Genomic DNA, 12033 nt, shown 5'->3' on the forward strand with positions numbered 1-12033 from the left:
TGAAGCTCCTAATTTTTCAACCCTTTTTTTGTAAGCATATTTGTTGTTCAATCTAATATTTCTGAATGTCTTCCAGAGTTCACAGATTTATTTAGCAAATAAAAACCGAGGCCTCCAGTCCAATTTGAATTTGTGATAAACAAACAAAAAAAAATGTTTAGTATAATTATTTTCAAAATATTTCATATTATATACTTAAACCAAAACTCTATTTGTTGTTTATCACAAATTCAAATTTAACTGGGTGTTCTGGACTTTTTTCTGGCAACTCTACCTAGTGTACACAGCCTCTCAATCCACGTACTCTGCTAGTTTGGTACATATTACCTGCTTTTCAATAAACCCTCACCCATCACCTGACACTCTCTCCTGACTAGAATGATTGTATCTATACCTTTTTGTCCTGTAGACGGTTTTTCTTATGTTTTTGATGGTATTTAATATCATGATATATCTGATTACATTTGGGAGTTTCCTGTAGACAGAGAAAACATCCTGTTCATCTTTGTATCCACAGCACATATACATTGCCTCAACCTTAAAAAGCCAATCATCAGTTCATCATTGTTAGCTAGATGAAGAAATGTTCATCCTTTCCTTTGATTTATCAATAGACTTTGAGAGAAAGTACACAATAATAGTAATAATGACTAATATTTCTTGAGTGTTGTCTATATTCCAAGCATTATTCTGTGTACTATTTCTGCTATAATATATGAGCTATTGCAAAGCCTCAGATTTTACAGAATCATGCACTAAATATAAGGCATATAGAAGGAAAAAATTCAAATCTTATGCAGCTTTGTAATCACAAAACCAACACTATCAATATTGATTCTAGTAACTATACTGGTTCATATTAAAAACAAGTTAAGTTTATAAGGAGTAATAGAAAAAAAAATCACTACAGTAAATCTAGTACTTTACATTAAAATTAACAAAATAGCCAGGTGCATTGGCTCACACCTATAATCCCAGCATTTTGGGAGGCTGAGGCAGGTGGACCACCTGAAGTCAGGAATTCAAAAACAACGTGGTCAACATGGTGAATCCCCATCTCTACAAAAATACAAAACCTAGTCTGGCATGAGGGCAGGTGCCTGCAAGCCCAGTTGTTCAAGAGGCTGAGGTGGGAGAATCACTTGAAACTGGGAGGTGGAGGTTGCAGTGAACTGGGATGGCGCCATTGCACTCTAGCCTAGGTGACAAAGAGAGACTCCATTTAAAACCAAACCAAACCAAACAAAAACAGGGATGGGAATTTGATATAAAGGGTATAAGGAAGTGTTGTGGTTGTTTAGTTATGGAGATATGATAAACATGTGCAAATCAGGTAGAACTATGAAATAAGCATACTCGGAAATAATATGGTACCAAACAGCATCAAAGAGGAGTGATGGGTATCACATACATCATTGCATGATGCATGGTGTTGTGGTTTGCTGTTTCCTTTTGTGTATGTCACTTTTTGTATAGCTGATTCTATCTGTAGGAACAAAACTAAATGATAAAACCAAAAGCTGGGAAAATTTGGCATGGAACAACACAGATTCTTTGTTGTGTCAACATTATCCCTATTTACTAATTACATATACGATTAATTTTATGAGTTTATGTTTCCAAAAAGCCTATGTGGTTAAGAACTAGTTTTTATTTTTTCCTAGCTCTTTCATAATTTAGAAAAAAATAGCTGGGACAAAACCAAAGTTTCGTAACACGTCTATTAGAACATAGCTAGTGAAGGTAGACACAAGTTTCCAGCTCAGATTTCCTGAGACATAATCATCACTCTTGTCTATGAAGACATTTGTATACTTTTGAATTGTTGTTCTTTATAGAAGTTGTAAATTTTGATATTAGTGTTTTAAAACTTCCTGATTGATAATCCTAGAAATATTAAAAGCATAGCTAACTTTATGTCCTCATGCTATAGAAAACAAAAATATATAAAATTTAAATGTCAAATTCATCTCTCTTTTAAGGTATCTTTTCTGAATTACTGGTTTTTAATATTAAAATGTGATATAATTTACAATTTATTAATAGTTACATGTTTTCTAAGCTCATTTATCATTCCCATTATGTATGATATAACCTCAGATCTATGCAGATAGGTTTTTGGCAGGTGTGTGTATATTTTATACATTTTTCTTCCTGCCTAGAGACAAGTGGACACATTTTTCAAGTAAAAAAATATTTTAATTCTCTGAAATTCTGAATTTTGATCCACAGTTTTTACTCAGTCTGAATATGACTATGATTATTTTATGTAAATTCAAGAAAAGTGGACAATAAAATCTCACCATATAAACAAAAAGTCAGAAAAATCTATGTGTAATATTTAAGAAGATATGTGCATTTTCAGAGAGATGAGGGTACAAGAGATAATATAAATGTATTTTCTCACATACTGATGATTTGCTAGTTCCTTGTTTCACCTAAGACATAGCTATCCTTTTGCGCTTATGTAAGAACTACTCTTACCTCATTGATTAAGATGATCTAAGTTATTTCTTTACATAAAATGAAAGACGTAGGTGATGGGGGGATGGAGGCAGCAAACCACATTGCCGTGTGTGTACCTATGTAACAATCCTGCATGATCTGTACATGTACCCCAGAACCTAAAGTACAATAAAAAAAAGAAAAAAAAAAAAGGAAAGACTATACAAAAATAATATAAATAATTCCTTATTTTACATGTATAGACTATTTCTTTGCAAAGTGCTTCTTTAAAATAATAGTTTATAATTTTACAAAAACTGAAATTGATCACATTTAAATATCAAGGCCAAAAAGAGTACTTTGTACAAAGTTAAATTATATTTTATATATCCAGTAATTTTAAATTAAATCATTATGTTACAGAAAAGAAGCTCTGAGGTAACACTCAGCATTTTTTTGTTTGTTTGTTTAATCTTAACAGAATATCTCATAGTAGTTGGAAATAAAAATTGACTCTCTCTTGGAAAAATAACTTAGTAAACATTTTTACTATTTAAAAAGGTCTTTAGAACCCATGAAGAGTAGTAAGTACTCTAAAGGGATGAATATATATATATATATATATATATATATATATATATATATATATATAACTTTGTGACAAGTATCATGTGGGAATCACCACCTGAGAGTTCCATCAGGTTGGGTCCACCACCTGAGATGCTAATCATCACCTGCAGAGGTCTGTCCTGCAGACCCTGACTCAACAACAGATGAATGAATGCATTCTCACACCCAGTACAGAGATTTCCAGTAGGCTCAACATGGTCATCAACTGCTATCAGAGGACAATTGTAGCTAACCAACTCTCACTCACTCCCTGTACCTCCTCACATTAATTCAGTATGGATTTAATAACAGAGATTCTAAGTCAACATGCTTGTGTATAATTAACACGGTTAAAAGAGTGGTTTTACAAATGATAAAAGCTTTTGATTCCCGGGCCAAGAGTAAACACCGTTAATGGACAATTCCCCTTCAACTTCCCTCTGAGAGGACAATCCAGCACGGTTTACATTAATAAACAGAGTAGAAACAAAGGGATGTGGGGGGTAAACAGACTAAACTGGGAAGATTTTATGGTGCCTAATTTTACCCTATGGCTTAAAATTCTAACGTAATTAACTGGCTGCCTTCAGCCCATTCGATTAAAACCTTTTGGCTGTCCAAAAGGTTTGAGACTACGATCTTCTAACTTTCCCTGATATTTCCTTTATATTTTGCAGGCCACCCCAGGGGAATCCCAACATATCTTAAAAGAAATCTGGCACTGCTATTAAGAGTTTAAAAAATTAGGGAAAATATTTTCTATTGGAATTTTGTTTTGTTTTGTTTTCTCAAATAATGTTATGGATGGTTACAAAGAAATTACATTGAAAAATTAAATTCTTAAATGTTCTTTGAAACTCTGTTTTATACACTCAAAAATGATGGTAGCTATTATTGGATATTCTTAGTATCCATTCGCATGCAAAGTAATAATAACCAAGCACTTTGAGAAGCCAAGGCAGGCAGATCACCTGAGGTCAGGAGTTCAAAACCATCCTGGCCAACATGGTGAAACCCCATCTCTACTAAAATACAAACATTAGCTGGGTATGATGGCAGCTGCCTGTAATTCCAGCTATTCAGCAGGCTGAGAAGGGAGAATTGTCTGAATCTGAAAGACGGTGGTTGCAATGAGCCAAGATCACATTACTGTACGCCAGCCTGCGTGGCTAAAAGAGACTCCATTAAAAAAAAAAAAAAAAAAAAAAAAAAAAAAAATCACAATCTGGATGTAAATGTTTCCTGATACCAAGTTCAAATCTGCTGATTTCTGTCTCATGATAAGTTAAAAAGGAGAGACAGGGAAAGAAGTAAAATGCATGATTCATTCCAATAAAAAAAAAAATAGAATATGAACTGGCAAAAGCTAGTGAGGACACTCATCAAGAGTGCTAGTCAGCAAGTGTTTGTCAGAGGAATCATTTAAAAGCCCCAATGACAGCTTGAGAACATACTTTTCAAAGTAAAATGAATGGATATATTCAACAAAACTTATTTTCCTCCTCTATTTTAAGCCATATTTTTTATTGGCAGTGTGATTCTTCTCAAACAGATTTGTAAATTAGTAAGAGCTCTAAGTAATTCAGTGTGAAGCATATATTAGGAAACATTAAACCTCTCTTCTTATTTTTAAATAATACATTTATTTTGATAATTTCCAATGCCTACTAGTTGTTTGTTCTATAGAAGCCTTTTTTGTTGTATGCAAATGTAAATATTTTATTTGCTCATAAACCTTAGAAAATTTCCAATCTGTTGCTTAGATGAAGTATAACTTTTTTCTTGATTTTTGTGTCAATTCAATGATTTTTTTTTTATTCTGCTTAATAACAAAGGCCTAATTAAAGACCAACAATTAAATGGCTGGTCATAGTATTCATTCGAAAGCCTAGTTTTTATGTGAATTATTTACAAACTAATTTGAATATGAATTACTGGCAATTTTATAGCTAAAAAATATTATTACTATAGTTGTGCCAAGAGGATAAGCAAGAGTATTTTGAAACTCCAGACAGTAACACTGCAAGATAATTTTGAGTGAATAAATCTCTGAATAATACAAGAGCCTCTCGAGGCTTTTTCACATGGTCTGTGTTGCTGTAATACTTTGTACACAGCAATAAACACAGCCTAATAATGTACTTTTGTTAATATAATAAAAATAAAGAAATACATAATTTTTACAAATACAAATAAAGTTCTCATGTGATATTAGACATATTTATATTTCTTAGCTTTACACATCATTGCCAAATGAGAAATAGATTTTATTTGCATTTAATAAAAATCTTTGAAATACATATTTAATTAATCAATTCATTAATACATATTTGTTTAACACCATTTTGTTTCAAGCACTCTTCTAGACCCTAGAAATAAAGCAATGAACTAAAGAAACAGATATCATCTTGTGGAGTTTCTATTTTACTTGGGGAGATGACAATAGCAAATATGTGTAATGTTGGATAGGGATAATTTCCCTAGAGAAAACTAAGATAGAAAATTTGATAAGTTTGATAAGGAATATGCCAGAGGTAGGAAGTGTTTAATATAAAATATAGGAGACAGATTTTTTTATTTACTGAAAAATTATAAATTTTGAGTAAAACTAGATAAATGTGAGGAATTATTTCACCAAAGTAAACATATTTTAGTTTGCTACAAATAAAATAGTATTTTATGTCCCAAAATCAAACATTTTTAGATAAAACATTCTAAGAAGAGCAAAGGCCCCGAGAAAGTATGCCTAGCATGCCTTGCATGCCTGAAGAACAGCAAAGAGACCAAGATGACTCATACACAGTAGTGAAGTTGGTGAAATAATAAGAATTAAGTTCAGGTAGGAAACAAGATGGTGGAGAGAGGTAGGGAAAATGAATGGAACTTATATGGAGTTTGACTTTTGTCTAAGTAAAATGAGAATATTTGCAAGATTTAGTGCAAAAGAGGGTTATACACTTTGACATGATTATTAAAACTGTGTTAATTGTAGAATGAAGATGACTAATGCTAAAGTTAGAAAGCCATTAAAACAATGCAAGGGAAAGATGAGAGTGTCTTGGAGCAAATAAATACAATGCATATTATGGCGTGCAATTAAGAATGTATTTTGAAGCTACGGTTTTCCAAGAAATTTGTTGAAAAATTAACTTGAAAATGTTTAAGTTTGAGAAAAATAAAAAAAAAATACAAGGTTTTGGGATTAAACTGCTGGTACATATTCATTGAGTTAGCTAAAACTGTGGAAGTGACATATATCACATGGTTGGAAAGACGGATGAAAAATATTGTTTTGAACGTGTCAAGTTGCTTGAGATGCTTATTTGCCATTTAGGTAGCAATATGAATGAAAAAGGAAGTAGTTTAGTTCAGATAATCAGACTCACATTTTTATAACAGCATTTGTCATGTTCCTCTGTTGATAGGCAAGTGGAAGGGAGCCATCCAGTTCAATGAACTGAATTGGAAATAGGGAAATTTACTACCAATAAAAATATCATAAGTAGTGGATACATGATTGATACTCTAACCAAACTATAAGGGGCAGAAGTATATTGTTTAATACTGGATCTAAAATATAACCAATAAATAAATAAACCTTGAACTAAAGACTTTTAGAGTTGATAATTGTCTCTAAAACCACCTTTTCAAGAAACAAGCGGCTCTCAAAAAGAACATAGCCAACTGTTATGTAAATTATTCATAACCCTGGTAAGAATTCATAACAATATATTTCACCAGCATACCGATGATTATTTTGAAGTTTGCTCATAAATGTACAAAAAGGTATGGAGCTGCCAGGTTATCTCAGGTTACAAACTGGGAGAATGCGTGCATAATCTCAGAAGTGAGAGTTACAATTCTGACGTAACTAGTTACCGTTGTTGAGAATCAGAGATCATGAGAAAGTTTGCAAGGCCATCTCATCTGACCACGACCTTCTTCATGGATAATGCTTTTTCTTTGTCTTCCTCATTCATTTTCCAAATATTTTATAAACTCCTCTCATTGACAACTTCTAACCCAAAATGCGTAGGTAAAGAGATTCCGGAAAAGGCTCCTCCTTTGCATTGCACAGAAGAATGTGGGGATAATAATGAATAGACCAGCTAATACAGTATAGCCCACCTCCTCACAGAGTCAGAATACACACATAACAATAACAACATCATACTTTACCCTAACTTGATGCAACTGTCTCTCATACCACGAAAGTCATGCTTACCTCTACCATAAATGGAGACACACTTTCCATATGCCACTTTATATTTGTTAATATTTATTTATTTCCAGCTCATTTACAATTACAATGAGCTATCTTCTTTTGTAATCCTGAATTAAATACTGAAATATGTAGAAAATCTTACTATGTAAAAAATACGAAGGAAATCTTACTATCTTACTATGTAGGAAATATTACCAACTTACTATGAGATAGTAAAAAATGAAAGAAAAAATTTATTTCACATATTTCATATATACTTAATACACTCATGCACATGCACACACACACACTATGCACACACACACACACACACATGCACACACACACACTGTGCATATAAAGCAATGATTACATTTATGTTTCAAATTTTCTCATGGACAATTTGGAGAAAAGGAGCTGCACCTATATAAACTCTCTGGTTTTCTGACCTGCATATTCTGACAGTGGGAGATATGTTAACATCTATTTGTTTCTAGTTTAGATACTCTACTACCTGAAACTAGAACTAAGTATTCAAAATGTTATTCTACTGGGCTTTCAGGCCATCTTCTTTATTTAGCCCAAAGTAACACCAATGAGTTCTGTTGTCTAGATATTATGTTTGGAATTATATTGCATTGTATTTAGAAAGATGCCTTATTATTCCATAATGCTGTGTGGATTACCCTGAGGGCAAATACAATTTTATACATATATAAATAAGGGTTTTGGCAGAAGTACTGTGTTAAGGAAGAAAATAAATATATCCAGGTAAATTTCTTGATGTATGACTCTCAGAATGGGCATGTAAGGATCTTAGTGAAACCTTGTGAAATCAATACAGCAATTTAACCATAGAATATTATAAAAACATAATTATTAAAGTTTCTGAATACAGTAAATAGAGAAACATTTGTTTGTGAAAATCTACTAAATCTTAACAAGAACAGTGGATGTCTGTGTCATTTGTGCCATTGTTTATTACCTTAAACTATAGTGCCCACTCCACTCATTTTTCTTAGGACAGCCCTATACGGTAATGTGCAGCCAGATATACATGGTTTTCCCATCCTCCAAACAACCAAGGGTGTTGTTTTTCATCCTTTCACTCAAGGACATTTTGGAGAGGCTCTATTCTAGGCAGGTATGGGTGAGAGAAACAGGTTACCCTTCCTCTAGCCAGGTCCTCTAGAAGTCCTACCTCAGGTATAACACCAAGAATATGGAGGTTCCAAACATTTCTCCCACAGCTTGTGCCTTCATTACACAGCAACTCAAAGGCCCAGGTTTGCTACTCCCAAATCTCAAGTGCCCGCTTGTAGAACAAGGTTGTCACTCTAGGAAAAGCTGGTGTCTGCCCCAAGCTCTGGTCCAGGTGTGCAGGGAATTTGTATAATGGAAAGGTGGACCATAAGGATGAGGAGATTCGGAGATTTTTCTGATAGGATGGCACTGACATGACTAGATAGCCAAATGAAAAAGAAAAAAAAAAATGAAGTTGGGCTCCTACCTCATACCATATGCAAAGCTAAATTAAAGTGTTTTAATCTTAATATAAAAGCTAAATGTACAAAACTGTTTTAAAGAAAACATAGCACAAGTATGGATGACATTGGCTTTGGCATTTTATTTTAGCTTTGATTTTTAAAATTTTATTTTCGATTCAAGGTGTACACGAGCAGGCTGTTAAAAGGATATATAATATGTTGCTGAGATTTGAACTTCTACTGATCCCATCATCCATATAGTGAACATAGTACACAACAGGAAGTTTTTAACCCTTGCATTTCCTGTTCTTCCTTTTGGAGTCCCCAGTGTCTGTTGTTTCCATCTTTATGTCCAAGTGACCACGATATTTATTTCTCACTTACAAGTGAGAACATATAATATTTGCTTTTTTGTCTCTGTGTTAATTCACTTAGGATAATGGCCTCCACCTGCATCCATGTTCCTGTAAAGGACTCAATTTCATTCCCTTTTATGATTGAATAGCATTTCATGGTATATATGTACCACATTTTCTTTATCCAATTCACCATTGATGGGCACCTAGGTTGGTCAAACATCTTTGCTATTGTGAAAAGTGCTGTAATAAACATATGAGTAGAAGTGTCTTTTTGGAAGAATGATGTATTTCCCTTTGGGTGTATACGCAGTAATGCAATTGCTGGGTCAAAGGTAGTTCTATTTTTAGTTCTTTGAGAAATCTCCAAACTGCGTTCTACAATGGCTGAACTAATTTACATTCCCAACAACAGTGTGTAAGCATTCCCTTTTCTCTGCAAACTCACCAACATCTGTTAAATTTTGAGATTTTAATAATTGCCATATGATTTGTCTGTGATGTTATTTCATTGTGGTTTTGTGCATTTTCTCTGATGATTAGTGAAGTTGAGCATTTTTGCATGTTTGTTGGCTGCATGTATACCTTTTTTAAAGAAGTATCTGTTCATGCTCCTTATCCACTTTTTAATAGGATTGTTTACTTTTTTCTTGTTGATTCATTTAAGTTCTGGATGTTAGTCCTTTGTTGGATGTATAGTTAGTAAACATTTTCTTCCATTCTGTAGGTTGTCTGTCTACTCTGTTCATGGTTTCTTTTGCTATGGAAAACCTCTTTAATTTAATAGGTACCATTTGTTTTGTGGTAAATTTTTGTTTTTGTTGCAAATTCCTTTTGAGGAATTCATCATAAATTCTTTGCCTATGCTGGTATTTTCTAGCTTTTCTTCTAAAATTTTTTAATAATTTAAAGCCTTATATTTAAGTTTAATACATCTTGAGTTAATTTTTTGTACATGGTGAAAGGCAGGGGTTCAGTTTCTTTCTACTGCATATGGATTGCCAGTTTTCCTAGTATTATTTATTTAATAGAGTGTTCCTTCCCCATTGTTTATTTTTGCTGAGTTTGTTGAAGATCAGTTGGTTGTAGGTGTACGGCTTTATTTCTAGGTTCTCTATTATTTTCTATTGGCCTATGTGTCTGTTTTTTTTACCAGTATCCTATGTTTTTGGTACTGTAGCCTTGCAGTATAGTTGGAAGTTGGATAATGTGATGTCGTAGGCTTTTTTTTTTTTTTTTTCATAGAATTTTAGAATAACTTTTTCTAGTTCTATAAAAAATGATGGTAATTTGATGGGAATAGCATCAAATCTCTATATTTCTTTGGGCAGTTGGGCCATTTTAATGATTTTTAAAGTTTTTATTTGATGCTGGATTCAGTTTGCTAGTATTTTGTTACGGATTTTTGTATCTATGATACTGGCCTGCATTTTTTTTTTTTTTTCTGTTTTCTTGCCAGATTATGTTATCAAGTAGCAAGTTGATTCTGGTTTCATACAGTAAGTTAGAGAGGAGTCCCTACTTAATTTTTTTGAAATGGTAGGATTGGTTCCAGGTCTACTTGCAATTATCAGGTAGAGTTCAGGTGTGAGTCTATCTAGTCCTCAGCTCTTTTGGTTGGCAGGGATTTTTTATTATTGATTCAATTTCAGAATTCATTGTTGGTCTGTTCACATCTAGAACACAGCAACTAAAGGGGGAAAAAGTCACTAATGTGGATGTTTTTAAAATTAGAAGCATTTGTGCATCAAAATATAATAACAAGAAAATGAAAAAAGCATAGATTGGGAGAAAATATTTTAAAATTACATGTCTATAATCTGTCTATCTATCCATCATCTATCAATCATCGTTTTGTTTTATAAGAGACCCAATCTCGCTAATGCCATGGCTGGTCTTGAACTTCTGGCCTCCGAGACTGCTGTGATTACACGCATGAACCAGTACACAGCCTTATATATTTAATAAGAGAGGTATATCAGTAATATTAAAAAAAAAACTGTTTAACCCAATATTTAATGTGAGGGTTTCAATAGACATTTTATTTTAAATAAGATATACAAATAGCCAACAAGCAGCATATAAAAGGATATTTAATGTTATCATTAGAAAAAGGAAAAATCAAAATTACAGTGAAATTACACTTCACATTTTCTTGAAGGCTTTAATTAAAAAAAAAAATAAGATAATAACAAATGTTGGGAAGGATGTCCAAAACATGAAAACATCAAACATTGCTTGTGGGAATAGAAAATAACACAACTACATTGCAAAACAACTTAACACATTATCAAAGTGTTAAACGTGTACTTACCATGTAACCAACCAATTTTACTCCTAAGGATATAACCAAAAGAATTGAAAACACTAACAAAAAAAAATTTATACATTAATATACATATTGGCATTTTTATTCATTAAAAAAGTGGGAATGATCCAAATATGTATCAACTCATGAATGGATAAACAAATATTTTATATCAATGCAATGAAATATCAATCAAAAATGAATAATATATTATTACATGCTATAACAAAGATAGAACTTGAAATATGTTGTGAAATATCCAGTCACAAGAGACTGTATGTTACAAGTGTCCAATTATACAAATTGCCCAAAATAGACAATACTATAAACTAGGACAAAACATAAACTGGCAGTTGCTGGCAAGAGGGAACATGTAGGTGAAGTTTAGGGTGATTGCTAATAGATGCAATTAGGATATTTTTTGTAGCAACAAAAATATTCTGAAATTAGATGTGATCATGTCTACATTACCATGTGTGAATATACTAAGAACATTCAGTTGTGTACTTTAAAAATGTAAATTATATGGTATGTCGATTACATCTTAATGAAGCTGTCAAGTGTTAAGTATAACAGAAGACAGAAAAGGTGTCCATCTTCTAATGAGCATAAAAATGTCACAGT

The sequence above is a fragment of the Saimiri boliviensis genome, chromosome 3 (assembly GCF_048565385.1).
Source record: "Saimiri boliviensis isolate mSaiBol1 chromosome 3, mSaiBol1.pri, whole genome shotgun sequence".
NCBI lineage: Eukaryota > Metazoa > Chordata > Mammalia > Primates > Cebidae > Saimiri > Saimiri boliviensis.